The 25,722-nt window shown below is 39.3% G+C and overlaps 1 protein-coding gene across 5 annotated transcripts in view; it reads left to right on the top strand.

Annotated features, from left to right (window-relative positions):
* ehbp1 (EH domain binding protein 1) overlaps positions 1-25,722 on the top strand; it is a 245,448-nt gene that overhangs the window by 205,428 nt on the left and 14,298 nt on the right. The window lies entirely within an intron of this gene.

The raw sequence follows: 25,722 nt of genomic DNA, 5'->3' as shown, positions 1-25,722 counted from the left end.
CAGAGAAGCCGCTGTGGGCTATGCATACACTCACCTTTATCTCTTTAGGGTTCGAAAGCAATACTGTCTATATATGGTTCATTTCTGGTTTTACCATTTTGCACAATAAAAATATTTTAGTTACTTGCTACATCAGCCTTGTAGTTCTTATGCAAAACTGAAGAATTAAACTTCAGACGCCAGTCTTGGCTGATCCATTACATTAGTGTTGGGGAGAAATTTTAACTGAGCTTGTTCTTATAAGCCTGAGATGGTCTGTAGTTTAATACTCTGATACTCTTATATACTCAAATCCACTTTGTACGTCCCTTGTTGAACCATGCTACTCTACACTTTAGTGTACTGCACCCAATTACCCCCAAACCACAGTTAATCCCCCTAATTGCATATTGAAATGACCATAAAAGACCCTCTTATGCCCACATACTCTTTCATTGAGATATTCCTAATTATTATCTCAAACTAATTATATAAAACAATTATGGATTCCTCCTCTTTGATGTCATTGGCTGTATGTTGAGTGAGAGCGATGCTCTGAAATCAGTGTTTGCTTTTCATGTCCTGATGAAAGCAGTCGTATGGACCGGGTGGGAAAACCAGGTCAGCACTGATTACCTTTTGATTGCTTCTGATAAGCTGACCTGTGGGCTTTCATAGCTGTTAAAGTGGACACTGTTAAAGTGGACACTGTTAAAGTGTACTGGTGCTCAGTTTGACTTAGATGCCTTATGTGTCCAACTTAAGTTCCAAATGCTTCAATCTGACGTCTACGTTCTAGAAAACCAGTAGTGGACATTTTGAAATTGGACTTTTGTCCATACTTTAATCCATGATTGGAGATAACTGTGTGCCCATACAGTGTCAAAAACCACATAATCAGGTTTATTAGAGGTACGGAACTGCTTCATAGCTGTCTAGGCGTTTACCTGTTTTGCTTTCGCTGCAGTCCCACAGCTGTGAGTGTATATCCCTCGGGTTTTCTCACTGTCCAGTACCGGACTCTACTATATATTTGGATTGCACTGCCCAGTGTATTTGGCCTTTAAATTGAAAGCCAGACTGCTGATTGCACTCTGACATTAAAACGGTTGCTAAGTAAAATCGCTATCTAAATGACATACTTTGGCATCGGAATAGTCCTATCAATGTGGAAATTTGTATCGGTACAGTGTGAATTTTGTTTAATGTGTCAGCGTGCTGTAAAAATCACAGCATTGTGAACTGTTTTTGAATTCTTCATTTTTCTTAGTTTTTTTTTTTTGTTTTTGTTTTTTTTATTAGGATTAGGTTTCTATAGGCTCCAATTACTTGTCAGCTAATTTAGCCACAGAGATCCAGTGTAGAACTAAAGAAGGAAACTTCAGACACCAAACATGTTTTGGCTGAATATTTTAGGCTAAAGGGAGAAGTTCTGTAAATTTTCTGAACTTTTTCTTTCAGGCCGCTGGTCTAGAATTTAATATAATCCTCAAGCTAGAAACTGATCCCAGATCAGCCCAACTCTGTGCTGCAGCAAAAGCAGGTCTAACTTGTATCCACAAATGTGTGTGTGTGTGTGTGTGTGTGTGTGTGTGTGTGTGTGTGTGTGTGTGTGTGTGTGTGTGTGTAAGGTCCTGTGCAGGTAAGCTTGGGTGTGTGTGCGTGTAAAACAATCGGAATGTGCTTTTAGTTTGTGGAAAGATACAAAACATGGTTGCCTTAAAGTACATGAATGATAAGATAGGATTTAACCCCTTAAACTGCAGGCTATTTATTTACTTTTATACACTTATATTAATGCTAATTATTCATGATCGACTGTACATATTCAACCTTTGTACCACAAATTATTCATCAACCACTATGAATTATTCTGTAGCTACTTTTGTAATAACTCAGTTGTTCAGTAACTATAATGATTTATCTTTCTACAACAAATAATTCATATCAACCTATTAGTATATAATTTGGAGTATTTAGTATCTACTATGAATTATTAGCTTCAAGTTATTCAGTATCTACTATGAATTATTAGTTTCAAGTTATTCGGTATCTACTATAAATTATTTAGTACCTAGTTCAAATTATTCAGTGACTACTACAAATTATTCAGCAACTACTTTGATTTACTATCTACTATGAGTTATTAACTACTTCACATTATTCTGTATTTAATATGAATTATTAAGTGTCTACTATGAATTATTTAATATCTAATTTGAATTATTCAGTTTACAGACTTCATTTATTATTATGATTTATTCGATATTATCATAATTATGTAGTAACTGCTACAAAGTATTCTGTAACTTCTATGAGTAATTCGGTGACTACTATGAATTATTGAGTGACTACTATGAATAATTATGTAACTACTAATACATTTTCTGGTAACTACTATGATGCTGATGTTTAAACCACAGACACAGTTTGTCAGACTTGGATCATGCCTAATCTTAGACTAAACGGTATTTTTAGTGAGTCTTCCCCGCTGGCGCTAATCTTGTCCGAGACTAGGCTTAATCCATGCCCGGGAAAGCAGCACTTAGAGTTTAAGAGGTTTAAACTGATCATTGATGTTGTATGACACTTTTCGAGGAAAAGCTAGCCTTCATCAATTAATTCACTCGTCTTTTCATTCGTTCGTTTATTATCCACTTATTCATTTCATTCAGTCGTCCGCGAGCATTATACGTGGGATAGGTATAAACCTTTTAACTTCTTATTTCTCTGTCTCTCCCCTCCTCTCCCCCTCCCTTTTCTCCCCCACTCCCCCTCTGCTCCCTCCTAGATTAGGCGCTGTGCTGAATTCACTGCCGTTTTTCTGTTGCGTCGGCGCTCCCCAGAAGAATTCACAGTAATTGGGCTGCTTAATTTATTTACTGGGCGCAGTTCACAGCACATTAGAGAACGGAGATAATTGAACAAGAATTGTCAAGTGTCTTCTGATATCAGGCACATTACAGAAGGGAACGCGCATAAAAACTCCATTTCTATGCAACCATTGTTTATGGTAATTAAGTACACAGATTTATTCCTTGGTTGCCTTCCAAGCTTATGGCAAGCGCTATTGTTGTCCTCTATTAATATGTAATCAGTAAATAGTTTAATTTTCTAATCTGCAGTTGGAGAATTCACTTTCTAACAACTCTTAATTACGGCGGTGCCCTAATGATGCGGGCGCCAATGGACCCGGGCTACCGTAAACGGAGGGGCGGCTCCAGGGGAGCGGCCGCACCCCCTGCTTAATGAACTTGTTATTCTTGCACCAGAGGGAGCAGTGTCCTTCACACCCTGTGAAAAAGAGGAAATAAAACACTACAAAAATGCACTCAACAGCCACAAACTATACATACATACATAAATACATATAAACATGTATACATATATATATATATGTATTATATATGCTATTATATATTATATAACTATATATAGTTTTTATATATATATATATATATATATATATATATATATATATATATATATATATATATATATATATATCCAAAGCAGGCCTACTCTTTCAGTTTATTCTGACGTCTGTATGTTTAACCACTTATTCTTATTAATAATGCTTATTATTCAATAACTATTATACATCTTTGGTAACTGTATGAAGTATTCAGTAACTTCTATGAAACTCTTGTGCAAGTTCTGTAGTTGTGAGAGGGAGGAATTGAAGTGCTGGCACACGTACAGACCCTTAGAGTTAGTGGGGCTTATTATTTAGTTATTAATCTTAATACATGTTTTGAAAGGGGAATTTCAGCTGTTTTTCAAATTTTCCTAATTAAAACATGATGAAAACAATCATTCAGAGTGGTTTGGTGTGACATGGTTCAGATTTCTTTACAGTGGTGGTGATAGGAACCAGGTTGTAGTCACCTTGACTACAACACAGACATATTATTTACTCTCCAAAACCGCCAGTCAGCCGACATGTATGCGCTGAGTATTATGTGGAATGTTGATGATGGTAAAATAGTGATAAATCTGAAAAAGGTAAGCTTATTGGCAACTGTTTTTGTCTCAGAACTCCCTGCTTATCCCTCCATCATGAACAGATTTTCAAAAACCTCAAAACTGTCATAAAACAAAACTCCGTTTTATGTAGTAACGTTCTATGAGGAGGTGGACGTCTGGTTCCCATCATCACAGTTATGACTTGGCAAGTTTCTCTACAGAGCATTTCACACCAAACCACTCTGAGTGACATAGTTTACATCTCAATTGTTTAATAATACAGACATTTTCAAAAAAATCTGTGAAATTCCACTTTAATCTTGAGGCTTATTGTTGCATCTACTATAAAGCTAATGTACGTTCAGTAGTTATGAGTGTGAGCACCTGAAGCGTAGACCCGCATATAGACCCTTAGGGTTTAAGGGGTTAAACATTATATTGTCATTCAAATTCTTTTAAATAAACATGTCAACTTTGAATAAAATGAAGTGAGTGCAGGAAAAATGAAAGGCCCATTCGCTCTCAGAGTGGTCAATCTGTCGAACCACAATGTTGTATTGAAATTTTCCCGGGCGTCGCATTGAAGCATTATCAGGGGGCGCGTTTGATATCCAGCAGCATCTCCGCTATTTATGCATTCATGCAACACATATGATTTTCAAATTGCCTTATAACCCGCAACAATGAACGCAATTATGAAAATAATGGCATTTAAAGGCGCTCTAAGAAGCTCACACCTACAGAGCTGCTTGATAAGACAGATAAAAATGGGGGGGGGGACAGAAAGGGGAAAACGAACGAGTTTTAGGCGAGATTAACATATGTTTAAAAATTGCACTTGAGCCTGATAAGACTGACACAGGTTTTATTGCACCGTAATCCCCCTCTCTCTCTCTCTTTTTCTGCTCGTCTCAGTCACAGAAATTCATACAAGACGGATATCGGCGGCTTAATGTAGTCCAGGGCCCATCTCACTCCACCTCACAATAACAGGTCTTGCTGTTTGTAGGGCCGTGTGTGTGTGTTTTCTTTTTTTGGGCGGCTCTCAGACTTCACACATTTGTTTTTGTCTCTCTCCACACTTTATTTTTTTTCCTCCAGCTTTAATTCTTCATTTTAGATGGAGGTGGCGGGGGTGGGCGTTGCAGTGGCCGTGCAGAAATAATTGCCCGAGTGTGTTCGTTTCTACTTCTGAGCTCCGCAGAGAGTCCGAAACGCGCCCGCTCGCGTCGGCGTATGTGTGTGCGCGCGCTCGTAGCCGTCCCCCTTTAGTTTGACTAAAGATTTAAGCTGGGCTACGTGAGTAGCATGGGGATTCGTCTCTGAGCTCCCGCAACACAAACAGCTAGCGCAGCTTTAAGTATATTATCAGGCAAGTTCTTTCAGAAACGTATTGCTAAAGAAGCTTAACATTAATTATTGTAACTTTGGGAAGATTACATCCACGGCAGCCTTGTAAGCGGTGGCATACTCCTCTTGACCTCCTATGCATGAGCTTAAAGACACAAGAATGGCATTTCCCCAGCATTAATGGGATAACCAGTATAATCTTTCAACAGTAAGAGAGGAAAAAGTGTTTAGAGCATAATACCCGTCGTTCTGAGGAAGAGACTATTTTGTGATGTCTCTTGTAATCAGCGCACTCTAGTTTACATCACTGTATTATTGCAAACTCTGTCTCTCTCTCTCGCTCTCGCTCTCGCTCTCTCTCTCTCTCTCTCTCTCTCTCTCTCTCTCTCTCTCTCTCTCTCTTTCTCTCACTCACTCTCTTGCTCTCTCGCTCTCTCTTTCTCACTCACTCTCTGGACATTGCATGCCGGTTTGGTACCTTGTCCACTCTAATTTCAAAGACCAAAGACTTCATTTAGCCTCCCTGCCAAGCATGCGCGGCGAGCGGCAGTAAGTAAAGCCTGGAGACAAACGCAGGAATTTGCCTCATAAAGCCGGCCTTTGGGAGAAGCCAGCAAAGGCCAGCGGCAGATCAGGAGGTGACTACCTCTTCAGATTTTAATGCCGGACTTTGCCACCCCCCCGTCCCCCCACCCGACCCTTCCACTTCAAGGAGTGGTTAACATCAGAATGGTCAATTTTCAGCTGTGCTTATTTATTTATATATATATATATATTTTTTAATTTGGTTATTTGTTTTTAAACCTTTGTACTGCATATTCAAGGCTTGCAGTTGACATCATATTAGTGAGCACTTTCCCAAAACGTTTTTTTCTCTCTCAGTGCTTTGAGTTGTTTGCATCTGTTTTTGTACGCACATTCATGTGCCAAAGTTCTGGCTTAGTTAACACGTCCCTCAAAAGGACATGTGTTTTTCTCTTTATTGGCTGAATTTAACATAATGCTGATTAAAAATTTCATTTTTTCCAGTATGCTAACCTCAGCATAAATAAGTAGACATTTTGCAGTAATAATGTGTGCTGTGTCGCAAGGTTGTGTTGACTTTTTACAAACATGTAATTTGACCCACACAACTCGCGCAACGTACCGATAAAAGTGAAATTATCTTCCAAAGAAGTCAAAAAATGTGCATAATTGTTTGCGTGCTTTGTCTTCTCTTCCTAAGAGAATCAGGTCAGCGCTCAGACCACTCCCTCACAATCAGCCTTATGTAATCTCCAAGGCCCGGTTTGTATGTTGAAGCAGCAAAAACAATTTAATTAGTTAAGTTGCACTGACTATGCCCCCCTCCCCCCCAACACCATCAGCTTTTCCCACATGTGAGGAAGGGCTTTTTTTTTTTCTCTTTCTCCTTTCGGTCTGGTGTCAGCCTTTCAAACATTCTTTAACAGTTGGATGAAAGGGGATTTTTAGGAAGATTAGGGAACGGGATCCTCCAGGCATTGTCTGAAAATCTTAAGATAAAACGCGCGGGGTGGATGGAGTTGGTGGGAGGGGTAAAGGGGGGGGGTGTTGTTGGTTGGAGGCTTCTGCATTGAGAGATGTGTAATTTTGATTTTTTTTTTTTATTGTAAATAACTGCACAGAAACAGACATCCCTTTTCAACCCCCCATACCCTTGCTTCCACTCTAACTCTATCTCTCTCTACCCCTCTCTCTCTCTCCCCCCCCCCCCTCCTGCTCCCTGTGTTGTTCAGTGGCCTTGCTGTCCTTTAAATTGTTGGTGCGAAGTTAAGTTAAACGCTGCTAACATGAGGCATCGCGGGCAGCCAGCGATAGGCCTGATTAGCATTTTTGGGAAAAGGGGGGGGGGGGGGGGGGGTCTAACAATGACGCCGCTTATTATAATCTCTCTTTTATTGAAGCATCTCGAGGCCTTTTCATCACCGCCTCTCCGGCTGCCGTTCCAGTAGCACTCAGCCAAAGCTTCCAGTGTCTCGCCCCGCAAAGCTGCTCTGGCACCCACAAGCAGACACACAGACCCACTCGCCGCCAAAACTCCACTGATCCGGCCCTTTCCCCCCCTTTTTCCTTTTTTTTTTTTTTTTTTTTAAATGCTTTTCTGTGGCGTCGCATGCTTTTAGTCTTCATTTTCAACACTAAAGGGGAACTCCGCCAGTTTTTCAAAATTTCTCTATCATAAAATGGTTGATGTAAACAGTCATTCAGAGTGGTTTGGTGTGAAATGCTCTGTTCTAGAGAAACCTACAGAATTGTCCGCAGTGGTGGTGATAGGAACCAGACATCCACCTCTAAAAGCTCCCTCACAGAAAGTTATTACATAAATGTGCTGCATAATTGTTTTACCGTAAGTTTTCGGCCTAAAACTGTTTGTTTACTTAAAAACCGCTGTCATACAAGACGCTGCCAAGTAAAATATTACCCAAAGAAGAATTTTCTTTTTTTTCCCATGTTTCCCATGTTTAGCACTATTTTAACATAATCAGCATTACATATAAAACCACTCCTTTTTAGTCAGTTTATCATTATGGGGAAATTTTCATGATGAATAGATCAGCAGAAATTACTTGTTAACTTTAACACTGAATGTTAAGAGGTTTTTGTCTTCTGTAAAGCTGCTGTTCTAGAGATACATGCTATTCTTTGGACAGTTTGTTTGAGTCTCTGGATAGTAAATAAAATGGCTATAATCTGTGTTGTAGTCATGGTGACCCCTGCTTCCTTTCACCACCACTATAAAGAAATCTGAGTCTCTACAATCAGCAATTTCACATCAAACCACTCTGAATGAGTTTAAATAGCGACAGTTGAATTGTGCTAAAAGTGAAAAATTGGTCGAATTCCCTTTTGCCATCATTGTTTTACGAGGTCACAGGTCTAAATTTGATGAAGGTAAATGATGCGTTTGCTCTGTTTAGCCCACACTGAGACCTTAGCAAAAACGGCTGGTTTGTGCAGAAGCTAGTTTGCATAATTGATCATTATTTGGTTTTCAAATCGTCCGCCGACAACGTAATTGAATTTTAGCAATGCGCTCAATTAATGGAGCTTTTCATATGGTAACTGATTAAGACGCACTTTACAATTAAGTGTAATGGCGCAGGGGGTTGGCCTGTAATTAGGTCTTTCACGTGCTAACAGCCCTGCTATGCTAGCCCAGTTGTTGTTCATTTGCCTTTGTATGGGCCTCTCCGGGCTGCGCATTCCTGGTGGCTCGCTCTGCCACCTTTATCATCTACCTCTGCATCCCAAAGCAAAGCGAGCCAAACCGGCTAACGGAAACGACAATTTAAACACTATTGTTCTGCTGTTAGCTTTCTAAGTAGGGAGAGATGGAGAGATAGCGAGGGAATTGAGTTTCTGTACTTACAGTAGGGAGGAGACTCATTATCAATTTGTCCTTAAGCAAACCTGAGAGAGAGGGAGAGGGAGGCGTGGGGGCAATAAGGGAGGGGCAGAACAGCGGGGGTTGAGGGTAGAATCCACAGTGCAGATGTGGAAAGGAAAGCTAATAGTGTTAGCACATCCATTACTCCCTCAGCTTAATTCATTAAGCAAATTGGGCGGTAACCATGTTGGCCCTGTTGAAATGCGTGCAATATGACACTGCTCAAATTTGTTCTAACACATGGCCCGGGGGGGAAGGTCCCGCCATGCTAACGCAGGGGGAGGGGACAATTATGCAAAGAGTAACCCAGGAGGGGGAAAGCGACAATATACGCTCACTGGAGGCACCTCCATTCGGAGTTATCTTATTTCTCTTGTTCTCTTTATTAGCCGTAGACCACCGCAGTTTGCTTCTTCGTCTGGAGGCCTTTCCTGCACTGTGTGTGTGCTGATGCAGATATCTGAACCAACTCTTGCTCAATACCCTTGACTGCTTTTTCACATCTTTAAGGAGAATACCAACAAAATGCATATTTAAAATGGTTACGATGTAAACAGAGTCATTCAGAGTGGTTTGCTGTGAAATGCTGTGTTATAGAGAAGCTTACCAAGTCCGAATTGTTCACAATGATGGTAATAGGAACCAGACATCCACCTCTAAAAGCTCCCTCACAGAATGGTTACAGATACACTGCTTGATGTTTGAATCTTTGTTTTATGGTGGTTTTGAGAAGCATTTGAACAAAAGCATACCTATAAAATCTATTTGACAAAATAGTCCTGAACAGAAAGTTATTTTATACTTTTGAAATAAGGCTTTGGCTTGAAACACATTTTTCTAAAAGCCATTCATGGTGGAGGGGTGTATGCATGGTGTTATGAGGCAAAATACATCTAAGCTGTTTAAGTTTTTATCACTTATTTACCATCATCAGCTTAAAAAATCTCAGAAAGCTCTTGTTGGGTCACTGGTGGTTTTGGATAGTAAATAAAATGTCTATATTTGTGTTGTAGTCATGGCAACCCCTGGTTCCCATCACCTCCACTCTAAAGAAGTCAGAAAGTTTTTCCACAGTGAACCATTTCACACTAAATTAATGAATGACTATTTACATCAGTGTCTGAATTATGCAGAATTTTTCAGAAACTGGTGGAATTTCCTTGTAATGATGATGAAGCCTGAAGAAGGTAATCTAACAAAGGATTTCAAGTGGAGGTAAAATATGGAGGGATGATGTCAGGATGCTGTGTGAGTTAAAATGGTATGGTAGTCAAAGCTTGCTGGTTTAACATCTTTAGTCTGAGTAAACATCTGTCCCATCTGGAGAACATCATTTTTCTCTGGTTGCCAGCAGAGAGTTTTGAAAGATGTGTCAATATCTGACAAAGTGAATGTAACAATTACAGTAATAATTCTTTTATTGGTACCATTTATATATTCAAGTGTAATAATAATAATAATAATGATAAAATCACCTTTTATGGAACCTTTCAATGCTACAAAAGAAATGACAACAAAAGATTAATATACAAATATAATATATAATAAAATTTAAATAGTTGTAACAGAAATTAAATCATGAACAATCAACAAGACTGACATTTCCTTTGATACATTTATTTAATGTAGTATTAATTACATTTTCTCTGCATGTAGTTACATAATGTTTTGTTGGTTTTTAGGATAAAATGTATTACCTTTTTTCTTGATCAAACATTTAGGGGGTAGGTGGGGCCCCCAAATAGGATGTTGTTTCAGACCCCCAGATGTTCAGAAATGGCCCGGATTCAGCAGTCATTCTAAAGTTAGGGAATATTCTTATACATATGATACATATGTAATATATGCAAATATATACATATATAAGTTTTCTATATGTATACAGAACAAAACCTCAAGAATTTCAAAAATTCTAAAATGTCTGTTGTCCTTTACATTGTGTGTAAATTTCATGATGAATGGACCAAAACAAATTACCCCAAATTCTGGTTCCATTGACTTACATTAAAAGCAAGCTAAGTTTTTTGCTTCTCCTCTAAAGTTATAATTTTGGAGATATGAGGTTTTGTTCCGACAGCAGAAATATATTTGTCATTTCTTTGTGTTGTAAACAGCAGCCGTGTTTGGCAGAGCTGGGCTGGGTTACAGTCGGGCGTAAAGGAGGGTCCAACTGAACTGGTTCCATTTGGCTGCGTGGAGATTTTTTTTCTTCTTCTTCTTTTGGTGACTTCATGCAAACTCAGATACATATGCATGTCTTCCTTCTCCTGTCCTGGAGGGGCTCTCTTTTACATGCACCCCCTCACCCCCCCTCCATGCCAACAGGCCTCTCCTCTGTCAACTAATCAGTGCCTCAGATAGATGCATTGTGGCCCTATGCAAATCTATTTACATTGGAATAGGGCACTCGGGGGATGCTAAACCCAGGCACCGGAGTTTGAAGAAAGAGAATACCCAAGGCCAACAAATAAATGAAAGTTTGCCCAAATCCGTGAGATAATGGGCACTGTGTTCAGACTAACCACGGAGGAGAGATAAACGTGGGGATTACTTGGGGGTTTTGCATCAGTTGCTTTCTGCTGGGTGGCCTCACTTGTCAAAAAAGGGTGGAAAGGGGGTGGGGGGAAGAGAAGAGAAAAAGAGAGAAGGTAAAAGAAAGAAAAAATAAGAAGGGGGAAAAAAAACGTTTAACGCAAGGACATTCACATGGCACATTGAGAAAAGGAGTACGGCTAATTCCATCAAAGCTGGAGAAATCAAGTATTAATTTATGCTGTCCCCTCCCTCCCCCCGCAGCTATTGTGGCTTCAATTGTTGATCACTTCGGTAACATCTGGTCTTGGTCACTTTTGGGAGCTGGCTGGCATCAAGCCCACCAAACAGCCCGAATATAGAGCTGCGAAATCACTCAGATCTGTAGCAGTGACACTTCGATTCATAGAAACTGAAGGAATTTGTAGTTATAGAAACAGCATATAGATCATTTACAGGAAACAGGGCTAAGAAAGATTAGTCGTAGGATAATGCCAGTGCTTGTGGAAACAACTCGGGTAAACACAAAAGATTATGTGCCACTCGTCGAATGACTTGTTTTGTTGATTGAAGTCTAAATAAGTGAACACACCTTCTATAGAGACCACACATCGGCACATTTTTAATGCACAATTGCTGTGAATTTGCTGAAATGAGCGTATTTGGGCCAGTGCAGAAGTAAAAGTGCCACATTTTTTTCTGTATATGTTAAACTAAATAAATAGAAATTGTGCCCCAAAATTTGCAGAAAGACGCCATATTCAAGTTGCAGAGGTTGTGTTGACTTATTCAACAATGTAACTGTATGAATATATGCGCTGGCCTTCAGAAATGCTGGCACATTTAGTATAGGTGTGAGGGAGCGAAACAGCTATTGTATAGAGCAAAATCTACCAAATACTGAGAAATACAAAATATGAGTACATGCACTCTAGTATTGAATCCATTTTTGCGAAATATTAATGGAATCTCCTTCACCCTCGCATTTTGCAAGGATTTCTTTCGGGTGTAATTTAAATTTAAAGTGAAACTGCTGAGAGCAACACCGATCAGTCTACAAAACCGACATCCCATTTGTTAGATGCACCCTTCGCCAACCTTTTCCCAATTTCGGCATCTCCAGCGAGGCAGCGTTTGGCAGGCCCAGCATGGCCTGATGCTGGTGAAGGTGTCTGGAGAGATGCTGAGATGTGCTGTTTGAATGGAGGGCTTTGAGGGGCAGCAGATTATGACTTGCATGGCGTCTTCTCCCAGCTCGGGGGGAAATGAGCTGTTGACATTCTTCGGGGTCATCATCCAAGATAGCAGGCCAACCACCAGGATTTACCCGATAAACCCATCCAACTAGACCTTTATCCATTTCACTACAACTAGGAAGGGTTGAGGCGAGATGGAGACCGTTAGCACTGGCTTGTTTTTCCTTTTTTTTTATCCCTCCCTCTGTGCCAAAGCCCAGCCAAGGGGGGACACCGAAATTATATTTGCACACTTTCTGAACAAACGTATGTCAACACGTTTTCAGACAGCTATTAAAGACCCAATCAGGAGCAGCATGGGGACTGCGGCGGGATTAGCTCAGTATTTACAGGCAACACGGTAGACGTGCTTGCCGTTGTTTGCTGTTCAGAACCTGCTGCTGTTGCACTGAAATCCAGACTTTGAATTGCAGAGGCGCTGAATAGGACCTTAAGGTGGTAGATCAGCAGAAAAATCGTATTCATCGTATTAATCGTTCATAGCCTAGACGCGAAGTTTGCTTCCTTAGGTTTGCACTAATGTAGCTAACAGTTAAGCTTAGCATGGTGCTGAGTGCTCGCCTGAATCATCACATACATGCATTGAACTGTGTCAAGTTGGAAAGTAAACTCAAACAGACCTGCTCATGTGGTTTCTGACTCTGTGACCAAAGCCCAGCTATGAAAAGGGAAAAGAATGAAACGTTTATACACTACCATACTTACTTCTTTAAGCTCAAGCTTTCCCGAAATTACCAAATGACCTGTCTATTTTAGCGGATACAGTTGTGTGCAAAAGTTTTGGCACCCTAGTCAAACAGCTTGATTTTGTTTCACGTTTTAAAGCATAGTTAATATTCATTTGCTGGGTTTGGCACGGAGGGGAAAAAAGCACGAAATGTAGTCTTTGCAAACATTTTGGCACATTTTGTACTTTATGATTTGTTTGTTTTCCGGTATGCTAAATTCTGTGGAAAAAATAGAAATCACTACAATTAGAAGGAAAGTAACATGTTTAGGTTTGGTCATATAGAGGACATGTTTATCAGAACATATCATTTTACTGGGGGTGTTCAAATCTTTGGCATATGGCGTGAATGTATACGTTAGCATGTAAACACAATGTAGGAGTAGGTACACCACAGTTCACACCTGATGACATCGAGAGTCCTTTCCATCTTGCTCTAAAATATATATAATATATTTATTTTTTTCCCATAATTCTCTTGTGTAACCCGGGGCTAGCGTAGTCCCCCCACTGTGCGGTAGACCCGGCGGAAAGACAAAAGCACAATGAAACAGAGAGCTTACCACCAACCGCTCACACTGGAGCTCTAGAGTAGGCCCGCTATACATCCTGGCCTCTCCAATTCTGTCCCAATGCTAATGAGCCGGCTCTGATCTTTCCTCTGCTTCCCGTGTTTTCAACATCTTCAAGGACCACATGGCGCTAGCAAAATAAAGACAACTAAATGAGAATTTTTAACGCTTTTTGTGTCGGCTACTCTGAGCCTTTCAGCCAGCTCACTCATTTAATCTTCCCTCCGAGAAAGAAGGGGGGGGGTAGAAGAAAAGAAAAAAGGTAAAATGTGCAACAAGGAGTTGGAGATGGCGGAGGGGAGAGTGGGAGGGGCTTTGGTGGGGGAGGTTTTGAGGTGTTGTTAACTTTGCTTATTGGAGGTAGGTGAGATGTCTAAGTGATGTCTAAAAAGGTCCTTTTTTTTTTTTCTTCCTCAAGTCTTGACCAAAAAAAAGACCAAAAAATGAGGCGATGTTGGACGTTAGTGAACTTTTGCTAGCGGTCAATAATATCACTGACACATCCCGCACACCATCCACTTGAAAGGTCCCAAACAAGGGCGAGAGATAAAGGGTGAAAGAAGGCCTGGGCTCGGTCTGGATCCCCCGCCGGCCGCTCAGCCTCTCTCTTTAATAGCGCCGTTCTCTATAAAAGCCACTGGGAAGTACCTCACATTAGCTCTGAGGATCACTAGTTAATAGGATGATGTCTTTTAGCTTTTGTTATGAGATTATTAACCGGGATAGATTTCTGTTCTCATCCCAGCCACAACTTGGAGAGCCTGTTGAGCACAAGTGCTAAAATACGGTGTCCCCCTCATTGTCCCAGGCCCTGCATTGTCCAGGTCTTTTTAATGAAACACCTAGTTCTGAGGGCTTCACCAGGTGATCTTTCTTTTTAGCCCTCTCTCATCTGCCACTCGTGTAATATTAATTACCTGAAGAGTCCTGCTTTTTCCAAAGGCCCTTCAGTTCGGCCCCTCCGTGTTTAACGCAGGCAAAGCTGGCCCAAAGTGGACGGGAGAATGAAATGATAGTCATAGTCAACAGAAGAATGAGAGCAGAAGAAGAGGGTGCATGTTCTTGTGCTCCACCCAAAGAGCGCCTGTGTTTTGTGGCGCTTTTCTATGGGCTTGGTTTTGTTCAGTTTTATTCCAACACTGAAATATGTCATCATCTCTCACATTTGAGCAAATTATATAAAGTCTGGAAGGTAAAAGTTTGACTATATTGTGTTTAAAAGTAAATATGTCAGTAAACTTTGTGAGACTTTCCACAGTACACAGCACATTTCCTTCTGATTCAGCATTAAAGCGAAGTCATAAGCTCACTCAGTCAATAACACAGTCCCATCCTTACGTATCACGTCTTTCATCCATGTTTCCTGTCTTGTGCATCTCTTTAATATTTGGTGTGCGCCAGGAGAGGAGCGTAAATGGTGGTTTTGTAATGTAAACTGTCTGTCCAGGCCGTTGTGCTCGTAGCCAGGGCGAGATAGTGGCCAGGCCGCCCAGGGATTAAGGCTAGAGGTGCAGCCCCGGCTAGCCGATAGTCTGTCAGGCCGTGATAATGTTTATTGATTAAAAAAACACGCAGTTTAATAGAGTGGGGGGTTGTGGACAGAGATGGACGTATTTGTGATTGCTGGAGGTTGACGGACTGAGCTGGACTAAAATTCATATTGCTTGCACCTCTGCTCCGTGTCAAATATGTAATATCGCCGCTGCCGAAAACGTGGTGTTGGGGAAATGGTCATTTAAAGAAAAGGGAAGAAAACGTTTTTTAATGTGCTTTCATGTGGCAAAATTTGAGTTGCTGTGCATCATTTCTATTGATCCATTATGAACATAATGAAAAGTTAAAAGAGATGGTTTTTTCAGACACACACACACACACACACACACACACACACACAGATAGATAGATAGTATTTAGTGCTGTGGCACCAAAGCACATTATTTCAAACTATTTAAGTGTGTATCCTGGTAAAAACATTAGCATTAGAATTAATGAAAATAAACACAGTAAAAAAACAAAGGCTTCTTGAAGGAGAGCTCTGTAAAGAAACAGACCTGTTAACATGCATAAAATCACTACTTATTGTGTTCATGTTCATTTGTTTTATTGTAACATTAGTACAAGCTTACTGTTCAGAAAAACATATGTAAAATTTTCTGTGCACACACACACATTTACATAGGACTGTGTGTATATGCACATCATATATATATATACGCTGTCGGAACAAAACCTTGTATCTCCACTTCTTGTCATTTTTCAGTTTTTGGCGTCATTTGAAAGAACACGTCGTCCTATGTATTGTGTGTAAATTTCATGACAAATGGACCAAAATTTTTCCTTCTCCTGTAAAGTCCTAATTTTGGAGATATGAGGTTTTGTTCCGACAACAGCGATATATATATATATATATATATATATATATATATATATATATATATATATATAATCTGTGTGTGTGTGGTTTTATATATATATATATATATATATATATATATATATATATATATATATATATATAACCTTTTCTGTTTTTACATAGTTTTAAATACTACTCAAAATTTTGTTATGAATAGACCAATAGAAATGCTCCAAAATTACTTTGCATGAATATTTTCTCCTTCAACTTTCATTAAAAGTTCTTTTTTTTCCATTAGCATTAGAATTCATGCAAAGTCATTTAATATAGTAAAACACTATATGTGATATATTCTAATATATTCCAATATTAGTGTTTTTTGGACAGATACAAGCTTACTGCCCAAACAAGCAGCTTTTTAAGGGTAATTTTCTTAAAACTCTTCACGACACGTTTAGCAGAATCCCTGCTGAAGTGAGAAAGAGTGTGGTCTGAATTGGAACAGAAATGCACGAAAGTGCAGGAAGAAAGAAGTAAGAGAGAAATCGAGAGAGAGGAATCTATTATCAGCGAGCTGTTTGTTTTACCCCTCCCGCGGAGGGCCTCGAGTGCGAGGCGTCTTGGCTGTTAGCTGGGCTGTTTGCGGAGGGCGTGTTTGCGTTCTCGGCTGCGCTGGGACGGATGAGAGCGGGCTACATTAGAGAGAACCCCTATCTCCTCTCAGTCTCTCCCCAACACACGTTCAAACAATTACATGAAAGGATGGCACGATAACCGTGTATGTATAGCGCAGACTTTCCTCTCATTAAAAGCGACTTTGCCCAGCCCGGCCGCTAGCGTCTCTCGCCACAGTTTAAGGGCGCTTATAGTTATGAATTCTTTCTCTTAAGCCGCAGAGCAAGCAACCGCGGGTCAATAATACCGGCAGCAATTGAAATCTTTGTCATGGGGGGGGGGATTGGAGCCTTAGTCGGGAATTAAATGGTGAGCGCTCCGTCCGCAGACATTCAGTTAGCGCAGATATGTCAGCATGTTGTAATCCAGCCAAAACTTCTGCACTGGAGCCAGGCAGACAACTGCTAATACCTGAAGATCCATGTGGAGTTATTTTGGCTGAATTATATAACTGTGGAATCATGTCCCGGGTTGGTTTAGGGGGCGAATGATGATTGAGTTGCTAGCTTAATAATTAGGGATGCTCCGTTTATGGGAATCCTGGGCCGATTCCTGATTTTTCTGCCTGCGTTCATTAATAAACAGGAGTAAATCCACCTGGATTGGTTTTGCGAAGAAATACAGCATTTATCATTTATTTAGGGCTACAGTAAAACGAATAAAGTGGAGATATTTTAGCTCAATAGCTGAGCATCACCTAAACATTCTCTTCCTCCAACGTGTACAAAGTACATCATCACATATTTGAAATTGGCCAAATTTAAGCACCTGTTCAGTTTTTGATATGATTCATCACTAGTAATAATATACAAAATAGTAACAAAAAGACAAGTGGTAAACCTCATATCTACCAAATGCCACTTTATAGAATATCTATATGAATTTATTCATAAAAAAGTAATCTTAGATTATTTTTATTGGCCCTTTCATCACAAATGCAAATAAATTCCTTCCATTTTCATGAGGTTCAAAGCAAAAATAACACAATTGGTGCTTTTTATAGTTTAGACCTATCAAAATTTCCATTTTTTTGGAATTCTACCAAAGACCCCCTTTTGGTCTTTTATTTTCTAAGCAATGATTGGTCCATTCATCTCGTACTTTAAAACACATTTGGAAAAAAAAATGCAAAAAAAAATTAAACAGGGTTGCTATTTTTCATGACTTTCACAGCAAAAATAGTAACACAACTGGTGCTTTAACATTCCAGACCTGTCTAATTTTCCATTTTTAGTATTTCCACCAAAGCTCCCCCTTTTGGTCTTTTATTTTCTAAAGCGATGATATGCCTTGTTGCTTTCTTGCTCTCCGTGGTCACTTTAAAAGAGGCCGATCCCCCTGATCAATAGCACGGAGAGTAAGAGGTTCGCGGTTAACCAGTTTGGCATAAATAAGGGAAAATGTGTTGTGTCCATTTCGAAGCTGGTGACGGGCCTCCTCAGCCACAATGGGCCGAGCTTTATCCTGAGATTAGGTATTGTGCCTAAAGCAAAACTACCTTCCTTCAGGCCGCCACAAGGCTAGTGCGGCCCTTTCATTTCACGCTAACAAGACTGCTCCATGCCGCACAGCCACTCCAAGTAATTAAATCAATCCTTTTGTACTTACCGCTCTGTCCCTCTCTCTCTCTCTCCCTCCCTCTCTCTCTCTCTCGCTCTCTCTCTCTCTCTCCCTCCCCACACTGACGACCGAGATTCTGATTATTGCCTTCATGCATATTCAGAAAAAGACTTGCTGACGGACCTTTTAATGAGGTCCTGCTCAATCACACAAAACAACGTTCATCTTGTTCGTTTTTTTTCCTTTTCTACATTTATTTCTCCCTCTGAATTTTTTTTCTTACCCAAAAAATAAAGGGAGGATAGTCCACACGAGCGTCGTCCCTCTTAAAATAAATCATAAAATGTTCCAAAACAGAAAAAAGAGAAAGTGAGTGAGCTGCAGTGAAGTTGAGATGTGGCCCTTAAAACTCCGATAGACAAATTGGATTAGCGGCTATTGGATTAAACAAGAAAATGGTCGGATAAGAAATGAGAAGAGCTTGCTGTGATCACAGGATTTAATATATTTCTTTTCTTTTTCCTTTTTCTTTTTGTTTTTTTCCCTCTCTTTTTCCTTTCTCCCCCCTTTTGCCTCCCTTTTTTCCCCTTCCTTTTTTTTTTCTTTTGGTAAAGAAGCCCAGCTCTTAGCAGGGCTCACCAGATTCAGGATTAATTTGTAATTGTTCTCATTTCTTAATACTACTGAAAGATTTCTATCTAAATGAAATGAGAGAAAAAATTGGTATTAACAGTTTGACAGAGTAAAACAAAATAAACGGCCCCGTTGTGAAGGTTTATTTTTGTTGTTTTTTTTTGTTTTCAATTCATATAATTAATTTGCCATTGGTGTCTGTCTGGCCTCATTTAATTGACAGTCATTTTATACTGAACAGGCTGTGTCTGCTTTAATGCAGAAGTGTTTATTGTATGAAGTATACCTCAAAATGAATTGTACCCCTATTTGCTGGAAAGTAGGAGCCCTTCAGAGCCGAAACGCTGGCTCGTGGCGCAGGGCTTTGCAGGGGCGTCGCTGTGAGTTGGTAATCAGTAAAGGATAGCAGGGAAAAGGCAGCAGAATGTGTACTATGAGGGGATTTCATTAATGCTATCTGGTTTGAATGTAACAGTGGCTGTGATGCTTATCTTAATCTTATTTGGCTATAGAGGCTAGTTCACCCAGACACGGCCGCAAGCCCCCCAGGCCCACCACACAACACTGACGTGCGCACGTGTGTGTGTGTGTGTGTGTGTGTGTGTGTGTACGTACTGAATTTCTTGCATGTATGTATTTTGAGAATGTGTGTGTGAGAGTGGTGAATAGGGGAAGGTCACTGGAAGTGATTAGTGACCGATAGGAAGAATGTGTAGGTATTTTAAATCCCTTGTAAGCAGATAGAACTGAATTGTGTTTTTTAGAGGACAAAATCGATTACCATAAAACTGAGGTGTCAAGATTAACATGGGGTGGAATATTTTATATATATATATATATATATGAGAGAGAGAGAGAGAGAGAGAGAGAGGACATGTTCACTTAGTTTCATCAACAAAGACGTTGAAATTAACTTCATACGACTCTCTCTGTGTGTATGTTTGTGTGTATGTTATACATATATATATAAACAGACACACGCACACAGAGACAAATGAAGTTAATTTCTATGTCTTTGTTTCATCAACAAAGTGAACACATCCTCTACAGAGAAAACACTTCTGCACATGTTAATCCACAATTACTTTTCATTTGCTGAATTTAACATATTGGAAAAAAATAAAAAAACACAAAATGTGGCCTGTGCAAGTCATGGCACGTATCATTTATGCACATATTTTTTGTTTTGTTGGTTTTTATTTCCCCAATATGTTGAACTCAGCTAGTAAATAGAAACAATGCATTAAAATGTGCACCAAAATATTTAAATGTGTTCACTGCAGATTGAAAATGAACAAAACATCATTTAACTAGGGGGTGCCCAAACATCCCTGTTGTTCAAAAGTTTGGAATCATATGTCTTGGTAATAATTGCTGTTATTTTATTTAGTTTTAACTGCAGATTGAAGATGTCAGAGGATGTTTTGCTAAGAGTTAACATTGATTCTATATACATATATGGAAATTTATGCGTACTTATTCATATTGTTTATTACTTATTGCTGATGTCGGAACAAAAACTTGTATAGCCAAAACTGTAACTTTACAGGAGATGACAAAAAGATACTTTACTTTTAATGTAAGGCAATAAAAACAGAGATTTTTCCAAGCAATTTTAGGCCATTTCTTTTGGTCCATTCGCCATGACATTTATGCACAACGTAAAGGGCCACAGGCTTTTTTTTTCCAATTATGTTAAAAACTAAACATTAAAAATGGAGATACAAGGTTTTGTTCTGGCAGCAGTGTTATAATTAATTTATTGTATTTATTTTATACGTTCATTTTTAAAAAGTGTAAAAAATTGTTTCAAAGTATTTAAAAGGGCAATAAGTGTGTTTAGCCAGTAAAAAAGCACTATGATATAGAATAAATAAAGTGACACATAACAGCAATTTCTTGGTGGACTGTTTAGATTGACCAGGTACAATAACTACAACTAATACTGGATTTCGGCGAAGAGAGATTTGTAAATAGTTAAATGAAGACAGTGACGGACACTTTTGGACAGTATGCATGTATTTTTGCTCAGCTGTCAAAAATGACACAACCTCATGTCTCCCAAATAGTAAGAAAAAAAGTTATGTAAGTTTGAACCATTTCTATTATAAATGAAAAAATATAAAGTTGATGCGGTATGATATGTAAATATATGTTTATTAAGTTATTCAGCATCTGTGTGTCTATATGTCTCTTTTTGTTCCTTTTAGAGAAGGTAAAGTCAGCCAGGATGTGGTTTCTCTGTTGTAATTTTTTTTTCCCCAAGTTGTGAGCTACAGCGACCTTGGATTGAATGTCATTTTTGACAGCTGAGCAAAAATATGTGCAAGATGGCAAATAAACTGCAGAAATAAAACTCTGACCTCAGCTGAGGGGTTAGCATCTTCCAGTGGCCTTCGTTCATAACCAGCTAAGAGGAAAGGTCAGGTCTGTGGCACTGTAGAATAAGTGTGTGTGTGTGTGTGTGTGTGTGTGTGTGTGTGTGTGTGTGTGTGTGTGTGTGTGTGTGTGTGTGTGTGTGTGTGTGTGAGACAATATGAGGACTCAGAACTCTTTTCACTGTCACACACATACGCCACCCCCCTCCGCCCCGCTCTGGCTCCGGCCTCCGCGATGCGCCTCCTAATCCTCCGCTTCCTCACAATGTCACACAAGCTTAATATTACCATTTATTATTTGCTTGTTTCATTTGGCTGTGCGGAGCTACAATGACCTGTCACACAACACTTTATCCCTTCCGAGCCGCGCTATTTAAAAGTTGACTACGGTAATCCATTCCCAAATCCCAGCTCCTTTTTTTCCCCCCTCTCCTCCCCTCGCCCCCTTTCTCTCTGAGTCGTTGTCGTCGTCAAATAAAAAATTACACACATCTGGCTCTGGCAGACATGAGAACCGCTCCCCTGGTGGAGGGTCGGGACGGTTCTTTTTTTTTTTTTTTTTTTTGGTGACTGACAAGGCCGTCGCCCGCCGAGCCTCCGCTGGCTTTGTTGTGACCAGCGGATTTGTCTCTCTCTCACATGACCAGCGTCACAGTCACATGGTGCCCAGTAAGTAAGGAGAGGGAGAGGGGAAATGAAAAAAAAACATCTCTCCACCAGAGTTCCCAGCTCAGACTTGGACTTTCTCTGAAAGCCCCCCATCCAGGGCCTTTGCATCGCCACTGAGTTTGTTTTTATACTTTGTGAGGACATGGGTTTATATATATATATATATATATATATATATATATATATATATATATATATATATAATATTTATATATTGCTAGAAACGTACTGTATGTATTGCATATGTGTAAGTATAAATAGTGATATGTCCTGTTTATATTTTAGTTATGTAAGTATCTGTAGGTACTCATGTGTCCTTAATGTTTGTATTTGACTGTTAGCTTATGGGCTGTTGGCTACAAGTGACCTCTTTGACTTTGATGACACTATGCAGTGAATGCAAATGAAGGTTATCCAAGAACATTCTATCACATCCCATCTCCCAGCGTAATCTACGGACTCCAAGTAATTGTGCTGTGATTCTACTGCATAAGAGAAGATGTCTTCACATTAAAGCGATAGTTTGGCCAAAAACTGAATTTAGCCATTTCTCTCCCTCCCTCTCCAAAATGTGGTGTCAGCCAAGGCATGTTTGGTTTTTGAAGTTTGGTCCTTTAGTTTTACTCAAGATAATGTAGCTAACAAGTAGTGGAAGCTTATACCCCACCAATTAGCTTCATCCTAAATCATCTCAGGTTTGCCTCTAAACCATGTGGAGTTCAGCATATCTAATAGACTTGATTGTGGTTTCTGACACTGACACACTGTTATCTACAAACATGGACTGAAGTACAGAAAACACTGAGGCCTCAGTTGAGCTGCTGCTGCTGTTTGTAGCCATGCTGTGTTCTGTTATTCATATTGTAGCTGTAATACAGTGTCAGGGAGCACATGAAGTAAAAAGGAGCAGCAGTAAAACTTGCGTTTAGACGCTAATTCTGTTGTTGATGCTGTCAGGCGGAGCTGGGTATCAGAGAGTTAGTGAGTAGAGAAGGTGATTACATAAGCTTAAAGGATCTTTCATCTTTTCTCCACTTTCATCCCCTCCTTCAAAGAAATAATTAGTGTCGCTGAAATGCTCAGAATGGCAACGGCGGTCCCACATCTCCAACCCACTTAACCAATTCAGCCATCAAGCAGGTGGTGCTCGGTGCTTCATGAAGTTACATAAGTCTTATAAACATTGACCATATGAATCCAGTTTTATAAGTGGGAATTATAGAAACTGACAGTTGAACAGTTGAATATCCCCTCTAAAGGCTTTCTGAAGTGTATTTATTCATTTATTTTTTGTTTAATATTTTTGGTCAACACTTATTGTCTAATAACTTGTTTTTTAAACTAAAAAGTTTTCTTGAAATCGGTCCACTGAAAAAAGACATGCATCTCCAAAACGGCAACTTTACAGGGCAAAATATTCTTCCCTTTTTATGTAAATTAACTTACATTAAACATGTTATTCCATGCAATTGTGGACCATTTCTATCAGTCCATTCATCATGAAATTTACAAGAATATGTAGTGGAACAAAAAAATATTTTTGGTCAGTAACAAAAGTTTTTATGTGGATGGATGAACCAGAACCAGAACTATGCATTCATAACTTTCTAAAATAAGTTTAGAAACAAATCTGCAGTACCGGCTTCTTAAAACAAGCCTAACATATACACTATATAGTTTGCATGAATATAAACTACTGTTAAAAAAAAAACTGAACCTCTTTTATAGTAAATTTTTTATCCAATAACTTATAACACGTAGATTTATTTCTTATAGGCTAGACGCTTAGCGGTGATTTAGATGTTTCATTCCACCTTAAAGGATTTTGAGTTATTTACTGTACATCCTGTTCTGTAGATTAAATTCTATGCAGTGACAATCACCACATTTCAAATTCTGCATGTTAATTTAATTATAATGTAATTCTTAATGTTCTAGTCTTCTAAAGCCTTGTACAACTCTTGTTCATCATTCTGAAAGCATCTTACATTTTTATTTTCAGCTTCATACCTATTAGCTGAAGCCATGATGCTGAACAGGACTAGCATACTGAATTTATTTTATACAGTTAATTAAAACCAACCTGTTTTATGTTGTTAGAAACAGTGATTCCAGTTCAAGATAATAAAACGTTTATCCTGCTAATTTTACCTTTTACATATAAACAAACCGATGGAATTTACAATCTCTAAAATCAGCCAGTATCTCCAGACTTGCGTGGCCTGTAGAGTGGGTGTGGGTTCACCTGCACTTCCTCCTACAGTGGAAGTTTGGCACCTGATATATATATATATATATATATATATATATATATATATATATAATATACACGCACACATACACACACACCATAAGGCTTCATACGTATTCCGTCTCCAGTTTGGAGGGTGTTAGCGGCGGTGGTTTCTGAAGCAGCACAAAGTCTCTGGAGCTCAGTGTTAATCCCAGCCAGTGTGGGAACATAACCAGCCGCCCGTAATCCAGCCACCTAATCCAGCGCCGTCTCTGTTTTATTGACAATGGCAGCGTCTTGTGAAGTGTCTAATATGTTGCCACTGAACACGCTTCTGGCCAGCTTCCTAACTTGCGTGTCAATCTGTGTGGCTGAGAAAAAGCCTGTGGGCTAATCTCATTTGATGCACTTCGCTCAGAGGAGGAAAAGGTTTGAGAAAAGTGCTCAAGTTAACCATGCCGGAGAAAGTTTGTGTGTGTTCCTCAGCAAGAAAAGGACTGTGATCGCTAAAAAGTTACCAACTCAAGTTACAGAGTATTAGCTTGACATGTACACTGGCCATCGACAGTTTGGGGGCACCGAGCGTTTTATTGAATCATCATATCACTGTTGTCGGAACAAAACCTTGTATCTCCAAAATGGTAACTTTACAGGAGAAGGAAAAAACCTGCTTTACTTTTAATGTAAGTCAATGGAACCAGAGTTTTTCCATGTCATTTTCTTTTGGTCCATTCATCATGAAATTTACACACGATGTAAAAAACAAATTATATCAAAAACTAAAAAACATAAAAAATGGAGATTTTGTTCCGACAGCAGTGATATAACTAAAGATGTTGAATACAAGCGCATTAGATCCTGACGTTTGCATTTGAGAGAACTGCAGCACTGAACAATCACCATACCTTTGCTATAAATCCAAAGGCCATGCATTTTGTCCCCTATGTTGTGACATCAGCGCTCAAACCATTCTGCTGTTCTAGCTGCTAGCTGGTGTTATTCTAGCTAAATACAGTCAGTTCGAAGTCAAGTGGAAATAAGTCCTACACAGAACAGTTCTGCCAGTTTAAGGGCTCAGTTTCTATTTATTTGCTGAGTTTACATATTAAGGCACAAAATAAAGCATAACGTGCCAAAACTTGTACACAGACCCTATTTTGTGTTCATTTTCCCTCTTATTTATAAAGTTCAACAAATAATTGATTTACACTTTCAACAAAGCATGTAATTTGTAAGTAGACCTGTATGCCCAAAGGATTAGCATGTCGTTTTTTCCTACTTCACTGAAAAGTAAAATGAGAAAATTCAGCTCTTCAGATTTCAGATTAATCAAGGTGTCCCCAAACATTGACGTACTGCTGTAGCTGACTTCACAAAGCATACCATCATAAATCCAATTTCCTTTTGACATTGAACTCTAATCAGTT

The sequence above is a fragment of the Pygocentrus nattereri genome, chromosome 10 (genome assembly GCF_015220715.1).
Source record: "Pygocentrus nattereri isolate fPygNat1 chromosome 10, fPygNat1.pri, whole genome shotgun sequence".
NCBI classification, from domain to species: domain Eukaryota; kingdom Metazoa; phylum Chordata; class Actinopteri; order Characiformes; family Serrasalmidae; genus Pygocentrus; species Pygocentrus nattereri.
Note: the sequence above shows the minus strand (reverse complement) of the source record. Positions and strands in the feature narration are given on the sequence as shown.